General features: G+C 46.3%; 1 protein-coding gene across 2 annotated transcripts in view; it reads right to left on the bottom strand.

The window, feature by feature from the left end:
- LOC139252429 (zinc finger protein 432-like) overlaps nucleotides 1-12,582 on the bottom strand; it is a 76,621-nt gene that overhangs the window by 48,416 nt on the left and 15,623 nt on the right. The window lies entirely within an intron of this gene.

Raw genomic sequence — 12,582 nt, 5'->3', positions numbered from 1 at the left:
TCGCAGCTCACACTGCCACCCATTCCACCAGTTACCAATTCCCTTCATGTACAGACGCTCCCTGACCAGTCACCATTTCTCCCTCATTTCCACATGCTCCCTGACCAGTCACCATTTCCACACGCTCCCTAACTAGTCACCATTTCTCCCTCATTTCCACACGCTCCCTGACCAGTCACCATTTCCACACGCTCCCTGACCAGTCACCATTTCCACACGCTCCATGACCAGTCACCATTTCCACACGCTCCCTAACTAGTCACCATTTCTCCCTCATTTCCACACGCTCCCTGACCAGTCACCATTTCCACACGCTCCCTGACCATTCACCATTTCCACACGCTCCCTGACCAGTCACCATTTCTCCCTCATTTCCACACACTCCCTGACCAGTCACCATTTCTCCTTAATTTACAGACACTCCCTGACTTATCACCAATTCCCTTGAGCACATCGATCTAGGCTGACACTCCAGTGCAGTGATGAGGGAATGCTGCTCTGTTGGAGGTGCCATATTTCGGATGGGACGTTAAACTGAGGCCCCGTCTGCTCTCTCAGGTGGTCATAAAAGATCCCATGGCACTATTTCGAAGAAGAGCCAGGGACTTCTCCCTGGTGTCCTGGCCAATATTTATCCCTCAATCAACATAACAAAAACAGATTATCTGATCATTATCACACTGCTGTTTGTGGGAGCTTGCTGTACTCAAGTTGGCTGCCTGCCGCGCTTCCCACACTACAACAGTGACTACACTCCAAAAGTAATTCACTGGCTGTAAAGCGTTTTGAGACTTCTGGTGGTCATGACCGGCACTATATAAATACAAGTCTTTCTTTCTTCTTTCTTTCTTGATTGACAGACGCTCCCTGACCAGTCTCCATTTCTCCTTCATTTACAGACGCTCCCTGACCAGTCACCATTTAGCTGAAATTGTTGAAGGTTCTCTCTCCTCAGGTACTGTCCCCCTCTCCCTCAAATCTGCCATCATCACTGCTCTTCTCAAAAAACTAACCCTCAATTCCCCTCCCCCCCCCCCGCCCGATCCTTGCAAACTACCGCCCCATCTCCAACCTCCCCTTGTTTGCAGATGACACTAAAATTGGCTGTGTGGTTGAGAATGAAGAGGAAAGTCATGGGCTGCAGGAGGATATTAATCTACTGGTCAGGTGGGCAGAGCAGTGGCAAATTAAATTTAATTCAGAGAAGTCTGAGGTGATGCACTTTGGGAGGGATAATAAGGAAAGGGTATACACATTAAGCAGTAGGCCACTAAATAGTGTAGATGAACAAAGGGACCTTGGAATGCTTGTCTACAGATCCCTGAAAGTAGCAGGCCAGGTGGATAAGGTGGTTAAGAAAGCATACGGAATGTATGCCTTTATTGGTCAAGGCATAGAATATGAGAGCAGGGAGGTTATGCTTAAATTGAATAATACTTTGGTTAGGCCATAGCTGGAGTACTGCTTGCAGTTCTGGTCTGTATTGTAGGAAGGACGTGATTGCACTAGAGAGGGTGCAGAGGAGATTTACTAGGATGCTGCCTGGAATGGAGAATCTTAGTGATGAGGACAGATTGGATAGGCTAGGTTTGTTCTCATTGGAACAGAGGAGGTTGAAAGGAGACCTCATCGAGGTGTACAAAATGTTGAGGGGCCTGGACATAGTGGATAGTAAAGGTCTATTTCCATTGGTGGAGGGTGCTATTCCGAGAGGGCATAGTTTTAAGGTGGTTGGTGGAAGGTTTAGAGGGGATTTGAGAGGAGGCTTCTTTACGCAGAGGGTTGTGGGGATCTGGAACTCGCTGCCTGGAAGAGTGGTGGATGCAGAAACCCTCACCACTTTTAAGAGATGGTTGGATGGGCACTTAAAGTGCTGTAACCTGCAGGGTTACGGACCTAGAGCTGGTAATTGGGATTAGATTAGACGACTTTTTGTTGGTCAGCACAGATATAATGGTAAGTACTGCAGGGAATAGAATACGGCCAGGGTGATCTCCTGGACTAGTTTCGATCGCCTGGATGGGTCGGAGAGGAATTTTCCCAGATTTTTTTCTCCCTAAATTGGCCTGGGTTTCTATCTGGTTTTTGCCTCTCCCAGGAGATCTCATGGCTCCGGTTGGGGTGGGGTGTCGATGTTTTTAGTATAAGGGGTGTTGCAGTGGTGTGGGGCGGACTGGTTGGGCTGGGTACTCTTTGCCTTTCCGTCATTGTTCATGGGTTTGTATGTAACCTTTAGGGCTGCTGACCGAGGGCCGTGTGGCTCTTTGTCGGCCGGCGCGGACACGATGGGCCGAAATGGCCTCCTTCTGCACTGTAAATTTCGATGTTTCTATGTTGCTATGTGTCCTCTCCAAAGTCCGTCACCTCCCAGATCCGTGTCCAGCTTTCCCACAATTCCATGTTTGAATCCCTCCAATCGGGTATCCGCGCCTGCCACAGTACCGAGACGGCTCTCATCAAAGTCACAAACCACGTCCTTTGTGACTGTGACAAAGGCAGACTAGCCCTCCTTGTCCTTCTTGACTTGTCTGCAGCCTTTGACACGGTTGACCACTCGAACCTTCCCCACCACCTCTCCACCATCGTCCAGCTGGGTGGGACTGCACTCGCCTGGTTCCATTCTTATCTATCGAATCGTAGCCAGAGAATCTCCTGCAATGGCTTCTCTTCCCACTGTTGTTATCCCCATTGTTATCTCTGGTGTCCCCCAAGTATCTGTCCTTGGCCCCCTCCTATTTCTCATCTACATGTTGCCCCTTGGCGACATCATCTGAAAACACAGCATCAGTTTCCACATGTACGCTGACGGCACCCAGCTCTACCTCACTCCCACGTCTCTCAACCCCTCCACGGTCCCTAAATTGTCAGTCTGCTTGTCCAACATCCAGTTCTGGATGAGCAGAAATTTTCTCCAATTGAATATTGGGAAGATCGAAGCCATTGTTTTTGGTCCCTGCCACAAACTCCGTTCCCTAGCCACTGACTCCATCCCTCTCCCCAACTTCTGTCTATGGCTGAACCAGACTGTTCGCAACCTTGGTGTCATATTTGACCCTGGAATGAGCTTTCGACCTCATATCTGCAGCATAACAAAGACCCACTATTTCCACCTCCGTAGCATCACCCACCTCAACCCTTACCTCAGCTCATCCGCTGCTGAAGCCCTCATCCTGACCAGTCACCATTATTCCTTCATTTACAGACACTCCCTGACCAGTCTCCATTTCTCCTTCATTTAGAGACATTCCCTGACCTGTCTGGATTTCTCCTTCATTCATTGACGCTCCCTCACCAGTTTCTATTTCTCTCTCATTTACAGACGCTCCCTGACTCACTTCCTCCCTGTCCCTGGAGTTTGCCGTGGTGCCACTTTGTGGGCCTATCTGTTGTGGCTTTAAACAGATGAAACCCTGTGGGTTGGAGCAAACTCTGCAACATTTGGTAGTGAAATGGATTGATTCAGGACAGAAAGCAGGGATTATTTCAGGAAATAACAGTGTAGTGAGACAGGAAATGCAGGGGATGTTGTGTAGATGGATTGTCAAAAGGTGTTTGATAAGGTGCCGGACAGGAGGTTTGTTCATCAAAATTAAGGCTCACGGTATTAAAGGGAGTGAGTGGGGCAGCGTGAAGAGGAAGTTGGGTTAAGGGCATAAAACAGAGAGTAGTGGTTAATGGATGTTCTTCAGACTGGAGGGATGTAAACAGTGGTATCCCTCGGGGTCGGTGTTGGGACCATTGCTCTTCTCAATATAGAGAAACGATCTGGGCTAGGGTCTAAGAACAGAAGGATATAAGAATTAGGAGCAAGTGTACGTGACTCGGCCTCTCGAGCCTGCTCCGCCATTCAATAAGATCATGGCTGATATTCTACCTCAACTCCACTTTCCTGCGCTGTCCCCATATCCCTCGATTCCCTTAATATCCAAAAATCTATTGATCTCTGTCTTGATTAGACTCAAAGACTGAGTCTTCATATCCCTTTGGGGTAAAAAATTCCAAAGATTCACCATCCTCTGAGTGAAGAAGTTTCCCCTCAATTCAGTCCTAAATGGCCGACCCCTTATTCTGAGTCTGTGAGTCATGGTTCTAGACTCTCCAGTCAGGGAAAACATCCTCCCTGCATCTACCCTGTCAAGCACTGTAAGAATTTTATATATTTCCATGAGATCACATCTCATTCTTCTGAACTCTCGAGAATATAGGCCTAGTCTACTCAATCTCTCCTTATTGGACAATCCCCCCATTCAATTCTGAATAGCTGGGGCCCAAGCACCAATCCTTGCAGCACCCCACTAGTAACAGCCTGCCAAGCCGAAAATTACCGTTTATTTGTTTTCTGCCCGTTAACCAATCCTAAATCCATGCTAGTATATTACCCCCAATCCCATGAGCCCTAATTGTGTTTAATAACCTCTTGTGTGGCACCTTATCGAATGCTTTCTGAAAATCCAAATACACCATATCCACTGGTTCTCCCTTATTAGTTACAATCTCAAAAACCTCTAACAGATTTGTCAAACATGATTTCCCTTTCATAAATCCATGTCGACTCTGCCCAATCCTATTACTATTTTCTAATTGCTCTGTTACCACATCCTTAATATTAGATTCTCGCATTTTCCCTCCGACTGATGTCAGGCTAACTGGTCTGTAAGTTCCCCATTTTCTCTCTCCCTTCTTTCTTAAATAGCGGGGTTACATTAGCTTCCTTCCAATATGCGGGAACCTTTCTGGAATCTATGGAATTTTGGATGACGACAGCCAATTCATCCATTATCTCAATGGCCACCTCCTTCAAAACCCTAGGATGTAGGCCATCGGGTCAAGATCAAAATCTCCAGATGATGCCAAAAGATGGACCATGGCCAACTGTGAAGGAGCTGTAAGTGACTTCAGTGTGAACACACAGGTTAGTAAATGGAGCAGGTAAATGGCAAATGAAATTTAATGCAGAGAAATGTGATGATAGATTTTGGGAGAAAATGTACATTAAATGGTAAAACTTTAAAAAGAGTAGCAGAGTAGAGAGATTTAGGGTTGTAAGATTCTAGCTAATGTCTTGCCTTATTAATTAGCAGGTTCAAGAGTCCAGTGTCAGGAACTTTAATATCTTACTAAGAAATACAAGATGAGCAGATTCTCAGTCCACTGACGTACCTTATATTGATCCATCAATCAGAGTAAAGATACAAGTCCCGCGTGTCCACAGTAACTGACACCAGGTCAGCCCGCTGGATGCCCTGAGCTTGATCTCCGATGTCTCCAGTCCCGACTGCCCCCTTACATCAGTCTCCCCTCACTTTTATACCCTGCACTGATCCACCTCTGGCACCGGACTCTTCTTTGTTTTCTCTGCTGGGTTTGGGCAGGAAGTGAGGAAAAGACAGCTGGAATTTCTCTAATCTGTGATTTACAAGGTCACTTTCCCTGGTTCCCAGCAGTTACTTTTCTCAGCAATTTTCTCTTTATCCCTAAACTCCCCTGCCTGCTGTTCATTACTTTATTTCAGATTGTTTCAGTTATAGGTATAAACATCACACATTATAATCTAATCTATTCTATTACTCACTCTGGTTTAAGTTTATATTGCAGTTAATAACAGACAAACCCTGTCCTTTCCTGTTGATTACAACCAGTTGATTCAGTAAATGGAATGTCTTATCAGTGTTGTTATAGCAACCTGTCGACAGTGAAGGCCTGTTTGAGTTTCTAACTCAGACTAAACCTCTATTTCCCACAATACACATTAATCAGCTATTTGATGTCAACATATTTTAGCCATGATATGTTAATAACTCTAAAACCTACAAGGAGTTCAGATACACAAATCTTTAAGTTGATAAAGTGGTTAAAAAGCACATGGGATCCTAGGTTTTATAAATAGGGGTGTGGAGTACAAAAGGGTAAACCTGCACAAATCATTGGTTAGGCTGCAGTTCGAATATTGTGTCAGGTTTTGGGGGTCTTACACCAGGAAGGACGTCGAGGTCATGGAGAGGGTGCAGAGAGATTCACTGAGATGGTACCAGGGAAGAGAGGCTTTAGTTATCGGGGGAGATTGGAGAAACTGGGGCTCTTTTCATTAGAACAAAGGGGAATTGGAGATCTGAGGGAGCTGTTCAAAGTTGATCAGATAAATGAGGATAAACTATTTCCACCAGTCGGTGAGTCAGTAACTCGAGGGCATCAAATTCAAATCATCACCAAAACGTTCAGACCCAGGGAGGAACTGTCGAGCACACTGTACAATAATGTTCGGGACACTCACTGTCCCTCTGGATCTGTGTCCAGGGGAGGAACTGATGGGTTTCTCATATCTTTTAATTACAGTTAAATGTTGTTCTCATGGAAGTGATGGATGTCAGTGCCGTGGAATGGGGTATTCTGAGCACCAAGTGTCTGCCTGAAGCATTCTGCAGTCAGGTGCAGCACGGGTTAGATACAGAGTAAAGCTCCCTCTACACTGTCCCATCAAACACTCCCAGGGTAGGTACAGCACGGGTTAGATACAGAGTAAAGCTCCCTCTACACTGTCCCATCAAACACTCCCAAGGCAGGCACAGCACAGGGCTAGATACAGAGTAAAGCTCCCTCTACACTGCCCCATCAAACACTCCCAGGGCAGGTACAGCACGGGTTAGATACAGAGTAAAGCTCCCTCTACACTGTCCCATCAAACACTCCCAGGGCAGGTACAGCACAGGTTAGATACACAGTAAAGCTCCTGCTACACTGTCCCCATCAAACACTCCCAGGGAAGTGTTGATGGAGCTATATTCTGTATGTAAATTAGACTCTAGTCCCTGCCCCAGGAATCCCAGAGGTTGACAAGAGGTTCTCTGACTGATAAAAACTTTTAAGACAAGCTATGATCCTGTTGAATGGCGTAGCAGGCTCTAGTGGCCGTATGGCCTACTCCTGCTCCGAATTCTTCTGTTCTTATCAAATATCCTGTTGCCCGGCACTGACCTCCATCACCTCGATGAGCACAAAGATTCACCTAAAGGTAACACAAACCCATCAATTGCTCCCCGACACAGGTACTGAGGGACAGGGAGTGTCCGGGACACTGACATTTCTCATTCAGTAAGGTATAAATTGATCCTGTACCTCTCCCCATTAATCCTGGGCTCCACACGGGCCGAACCCTGCTCCTGTTTCCCTTCCTGTAACAGCACTGAGCTCAACCCAGCCCATAATGAGCAGGGCTCAGGGAGGTTGGTTGCTGGGCACTGCAGTGATGTCATAAAGCAGGGCCATTCCTTGCCCCTTTAAAGGTGGAGAGCTGGGACATCCTGTCTCAACACACATCCCCCTGTTCATACTGAGAATCTCCGGGGAAGGCCCAAGGCCCAGAGTGGAACACAAGGGGGAAAGAGGAGGAGAGAAGGGGAGGTAAGTCAAGGAGTAGGGACGGAGGGACACCAAGCTAAAGTTTTAGAGCCTATAGACTTCAGGAGGGGAAGACTGAGTTCAGTTGATTTATGATACCAGGAAGAGAACAAGGCACAAGGTACTTTGCATTAATTCCTACTATTTTTCCCTGCTCTCCTCTCCTCCCCTGAGGATGCTGACTCTGGCTGGGTTCAGTTCTACACTTACTGGTTCCCCTCCCTCTCCTCCCCCTGAAGGTGCTGACTCTGGCTGGGTTCAGTTCTACACTCACTGGTTCCCCTCCCTCTCCACCCCCGAGGGTGCTGTCTCTGGCTGGGTTCAGTTCTACACTCACTGGTTCCCCTCCCTCTCCTCCCCCTGAAGGTGCTGACTCTGGCTGGGTTCAGTTCCACACTCACTGGTTCCCCTCCCTCTCCTCCCGAGGGTGCTGACTCTGACTGGGTTCAGTTCTACACTTACTGGTTCCCCTCCCTCTCCACCCCCGAGGGTGCTGTCTCTGGCTGGGTTCAGTTCTACACTCACTGGTTCCCCTCCCTCTCCTCCCCCTGAAGGTGCTGACTCTGGCTGGGTTCAGTTCCACACTCACTGGTTCCCCTCCCTCTCCTCCCGAGGGTGCTGACTCTGACTGGGTTCAGTTCTACACTCACCAGTTTCTCTCCAATATGTGACCCATGTGCCCAATCTCCATGAGTGAACCTCAACAGTGAGTGTCGACAGGCTATTCCACTGCCCTCCCCTGAGGCCTCACATGTGCATTCTCCAGCAGGGTCACAGGACCCTCCTCCCAATGGCTCAGTGGCTAAAGACACTGACCGATGTGACTGAGTCATATTAACAGGAGGGACCCAGGTTTAATCCCTTCTGCATATCCTCACCTTCTAATCCCCTGGAAAATGAGTTTACAAAAGTCATCACTGCAAATAGGAACATAGGAGCATGAGTAGGCCATTCAGCCCCTTGAGCCTGTTCTGCCATTCAATAAGATCAAGGCTGATTTTGTGCTTCAACTTCACTTTCCCGCCCTATCCCCGTATCCTTTAATTCCTTAAGTGTCCATACATCTATCTCAGCCCTGAATATACTCACAGACTGAACATGCACAGCCCTCTGGGGCAGAGAATCCCAAAGATCCACAACCCTCTGAGTGAAGAAGTTTCTTCTCATCTCAGTCCAAAATGTCCGAGCCCTTATTCTGCGACTATGACCCTGAGTTCTAGACTCTCCAGCTGGGGAAACAACCTCTCAGCATTTGTGTGAGGAAGTGCTTCCTGACATCACCCTGAACGGCCGAGCTTTCATTTTCTTAAACGTTCTGTCCGCTTCACCAGAGGAAATCGCTTCTCTCTATCTACCCCATCAACGCCTTTAATCATCTTAAACACCTCAATTAGATCCCCCTTATTCTTCTATATTCTGGGGAATACAAGCCTAGTCTCTGCAATCTGGCTTCATAATTTAAAAAGTAATCACAGCATAGATATTCTGATCAGACAGTTCGAGTTTCTCTGGAACATTCTTTCCTCCGAAGCTGTAGAATTAGTTCCACTCCCCTGCTCTTACCACATAACCCGGTATTTTTTTCCAACTCAAGTACTGATCTCTTTTGAAAGTTACGAGTGAATCTGCTTCCACCACCCTTTCAGGCAGTGTGCTCCAGGTCATAACATCTCACTGCTTCATTTTTCCCTTCATGTAGAATCTGGTTCATTTGCCAATCACTTTAAATCCGAGTCTCTGGTTACTGATCCTCCTGACACTGAAAACTGTGCCTCCTTATTAAGAGTGTTGGTGGGCTGGAGGAGTTTACAGAGATAGGGAGGGGTGAGGCCTTGGAGGGATTAGAACAAGAGGATGAGAATGTTAAAGGTTGAAGCCACCAGCCGTCTCCCCCAGTGCAGAATATGACTCACTAACAGGAAGGATGTTACTTTAACTATGACACATGTATAATGGGGGAATTAATAATTAATAATGGGGAACAGGGAAATGACAGAGACATTGAACAAATATTTTGTATCGGTCTTCACGGTAGAAGAGACTAAAAACATCCCAATAGTGGATACTTAAGGAAGTGGTCCTAGAAATAGTGGATGCATTGGAGATCATTTTCCAACAGTCTATCGACTCTGGATCAGTTCCTATGGACTGGAAGGTAGCTAATGTAACACCACTTTTTAAGAAAGGAGGGAGAGAGAAAAAGGGGAATTAGGCTGACATCAGTGGTGGGGAAAATGTTGGAATCAATTATTAAAGATGAAATAGCAGCTCATTTGGAAAGCAGTGACAGGATCGGTCCAAGTCAGCATGGATTTATGAAAGGGAAATCATGCTTGACAAATCTTCTAGAATTTTTTGAGGATGTAACTGAGAGAGTGGACAGGGGAGAACCAGTGGATGTGGTGTATTTGGACTTTCAAAAGGCTTTTGTCAAGGTCCCACACAAGAGATTGATGTGAAAAATTAAAGCACATGGTATTGGGGGTAATGTATTGACGTGGATAGAGAACTGGTTGGCAGACAGGAAGCAGAGAGTCTGGATAAACGGGACCTTTTCAGAATGGCAGGCAGTGACTAGTGGGGTACCGCAGGGCTCAGTGCTGGGATCCCAGCTATTTACAATACACATCAATGATTTAGATGAAGGAATTTAGTGCAATATCTCCAAGTTTGCAGATTACACTAAGCTGGGTGGCGGTGTGAGCTACGAGGAGGATGCCAAGAGGCTGCAGGATGACTTGGACAGGTTAGGTGAATGGGAAAATGCATGGCAGATGCAGTATAATGTGGATGAATGTGAGGTTATCCACTTTGATGGCAAAAACACGAAAGGCAGAATATTATCTGAATGGCGAGAGATTAGGAAAAGGGGAGGTGCAACGAGACCTGGGTGTCATGGTACATCAGTCATTGAAAGTTGGCATGCAGGTACAGCAGGTGGTGAAGAAGGCAAATGGCATGTTAGCCTTCATAGCTAGGGGATGTGAGTATAGGAGCAGGAAGGTCTGACTGCAGTTGTACAGGGCCTTGGTGAGGCCTCACCTGGAATATTGTGTTCAGTTTTGGTCTCCTAATCTGAGGAAGGACGTTCTTGCTATTGAGGGAGTGCAACGAAGGTTCACCAGACTGATTCCTGGGATTGCAAGACTGAAATATGAGACGACACTGGATCGACTGGGCCTGTATTCACTGGAGTTTATAGAATGAGAGGGGATCTCATAGAAACTTATAAAATACTGACGGGCTGGACAGGTTAGATGCAGGAAGAATGTTCCCGATGTTGGGGAAGTCCAGAACCAGGAAGACATAGTCTAAGGATAAGGGGTAAGCCATTTAGGACCGAGATGAGGAGAAACGTCTTCACTCAGAGAGTTGTTAACCTGTGGAATTCTCTACCGCAGAGAGTTATTGATGCCAGTTCGTTGGATATATTCAAGAGGGAGTTAGATATGGCCCTTATGGCTAAAGGGATCACGGGGTATGGAGAGAAAGCAGGAAAGGAGTACTGAGGTGATGATCAGCCATGATCTTATTGAATGATGATGCAGGCTCGAAGGGCCGAATGGCCTACTCCCACATCTATGTTCTATGTTTCTATAATCAAGGGGCTATAGGTCGGGAGGAACTTAATACTATCACTAAAGAAGTAGTACTCGGTAAAATAATGGGACTAAAGGTGGACAAGTCCCCTGGACCTGATGGCTTACATCCTAGGGTCTTAAAAGAAGTGGCTGCAGAGATAGTGGATGCATTGGTTGTAATCTACTAAAATTCCCTGAATTCTGGGGAAGTCCCAGCGGACTGGAAAACGGCAAATGTAACACCCCTATTTAAAAAAGGCAGACAGAAAGCAGGAAAGTATAGACCCGTTAGCCTAACATCTGTCGTTGGGAAAATGCTGGAATCCATTATTAAGGAAGCAGTAGCAGGATGTTTGGAAAAGCATAATTCAGTCAGCGTGGTATTATGAAAGGGAAATCATGTTTCACAAATTTGCTGGAGTTCTTTGAGGATGTAATGAGCAGAGTGGATAAGAGGGAACCAGTGGATGTGGTGTATTTCAATTTCCAGAAGGCATTCGTTAAGGTGCTACATAAAAGGTTACTGCACAAGATAAAAGTTCACAGGTCATTTTCCGGTTGGCAAAGAGTGACTATTGGGTGCCGCAGGGATCGATGCTGAGGCCTCAACTATTTACAATCTCTATCAATGACTTGGATGGAGGGACCGAGTGTAATGTAGCTGAGTATACTGATGATACAAAGATGGGTGGGAAAGCAAATTGTGAGGAGGACACAAAAAATCTGCAAAGGGACATAGAGAGGCTAAGTGAGTGGGAAAAAATTTGGCAGATGGAGTATAATATGGGAAAATGTGAGGTTATCCACTTTGGCAGAAAAAATAGAAAAGCAAATTATAATTTAAATTAAGAAAAACTGCAACGTGTTGCAGTACAGAGGGACCTGGGGGTCTTTGTGCATGAAACACAAAAAGTTAGTATTCAGCTACAGCAAGTGATCAGGAAGGCAAATGTAATGTTGGCCTTTATTGCAAGGGGGAGAGAGTATAAAAGCAGAGAAGTGCTGCTGCAACTGTACAGGGTGTTGGTAAGGCCACACCTGGAGTACTGCGTACAGTTTTGGTCTCCGTATTTAAGGAAGGATATACTTGCATTGGAGGCTATTCAGAGAAGGTTCACGAGGTTGATTCTGGAGATGAGAGGGTTGACTTATGAAGATAGGTTCCGTAGGTTGGACCTATACACATTGGAGTTCAGAAGAATGAGAGGGGACCTTATCGAAACATATAAGTTAATGAGGGGGCTTGACAAGGAGAATGCAGAGAGGATATTTCCACTCATAGGGGAAACTAAAACTCGGGGACATAGTCTCAGAATATGGGGCTGCCCATTTAAAACTGAGATGAGGAGGAATTTCTACTCTGAGAGGGTTGTAAATCTATGGAATTCTCTGCCCCAGAGAGCTGTGGAGGCTGGGTCATTGAATATATTTAAGGCGGAGCTAGACAGACTTTTGAGCAGTAAGGGAGTAAAGGGTTATGGGAGCGGGCAGGGAAGTGGAACTGAGTCCATGATCGGATCAGTCATGATCTTATTAAATGGCAGAGCAGGCTCGAGGGGCCAAATGACCTACTCCTGCTCCTATTTCTTATGTTCTTAGGTAATCA

This window comes from Pristiophorus japonicus, unplaced genomic scaffold, assembly GCF_044704955.1.
Source record: "Pristiophorus japonicus isolate sPriJap1 unplaced genomic scaffold, sPriJap1.hap1 HAP1_SCAFFOLD_468, whole genome shotgun sequence".
NCBI lineage: Eukaryota > Metazoa > Chordata > Chondrichthyes > Pristiophoridae > Pristiophorus > Pristiophorus japonicus.
Note: the sequence above shows the minus strand (reverse complement) of the source record. Positions and strands in the feature narration are given on the sequence as shown.